The sequence below is a fragment of the Penaeus monodon genome, chromosome 22 (assembly GCF_015228065.2).
Source record: "Penaeus monodon isolate SGIC_2016 chromosome 22, NSTDA_Pmon_1, whole genome shotgun sequence".
Classification (NCBI taxonomy): domain Eukaryota; kingdom Metazoa; phylum Arthropoda; class Malacostraca; order Decapoda; family Penaeidae; genus Penaeus; species Penaeus monodon.
In genome coordinates this window covers 30,440,491-30,441,166 of record NC_051407.1, presented here as the reverse complement: position 1 = coordinate 30,441,166, position 676 = coordinate 30,440,491, and the positions used below count along the sequence as shown (strand labels likewise).

At 43.3% G+C, this 676-nt stretch overlaps 1 protein-coding gene across 1 annotated transcript in view; it reads right to left on the bottom strand.

Annotated features, from left to right (window-relative positions):
- Nucleotides 1-676, bottom strand: part of LOC119587086 (cyclin-dependent kinase 14-like) — a gene marked incomplete at its 5' end in the record, with an annotated part of 168,602 nt that overhangs the window by 101,243 nt on the left and 66,683 nt on the right.

Sequence of the window (676 nt, the reverse complement as noted above, 5' to 3'; positions counted from 1 at the left end):
CAAAAAGCAATAAAAGGTGCATCCCGGCCCCCAGGTGCAGCAATCAACATTTACTCCAGACAAATCCGGTGCGAGATCTGCTCGGCGTTCCGAGAGATGCAGGCGCGGCTCCTTAAACGCTGCTTACAAAAACGCCAGCTTAAGGCGAGGAAAAAGTGAGAATTCTTGGCACTTAAGGCGGGGTTTTATGGCATCATTGGAGGGTGCCAGTTTGGTGCTATTCTTGTGAATTAGTCTAACATATGTGCTGTGTTATCCAGACGGTAAACATGGCATGTGCTGCATTCTTCCGCTCTGTTGTCTAGCCTTTCTTTTAATGTCTCTCAGTTTTCAGCGAGGACCATTAGACCCCAAAAAACTTAATTTTCGGAGAAACATTTTTAGAAATTACTATGAAATCAATTTCTAATCAGACAGATACTATTAATGATATAACTATTACATAGCCAATCTCGGCAATTTTGTTATATAGTAAATGCCTCAATAGGCTCTGTAAGTGGGAGTTATTTCTAAAACACAACGCCACACTTAAGCTCTAAAGACGTGATCATCCCCGGTAAGCCGAATCCTGGAATTTCGTATTACCATGAGCTGATCTCTGAGATTAGTCACACTGTTGGCGAGCGCTAGTTGCCGTGTCTTTGTCATGGCGTTCGCTTGCTAGTTTCACACACAC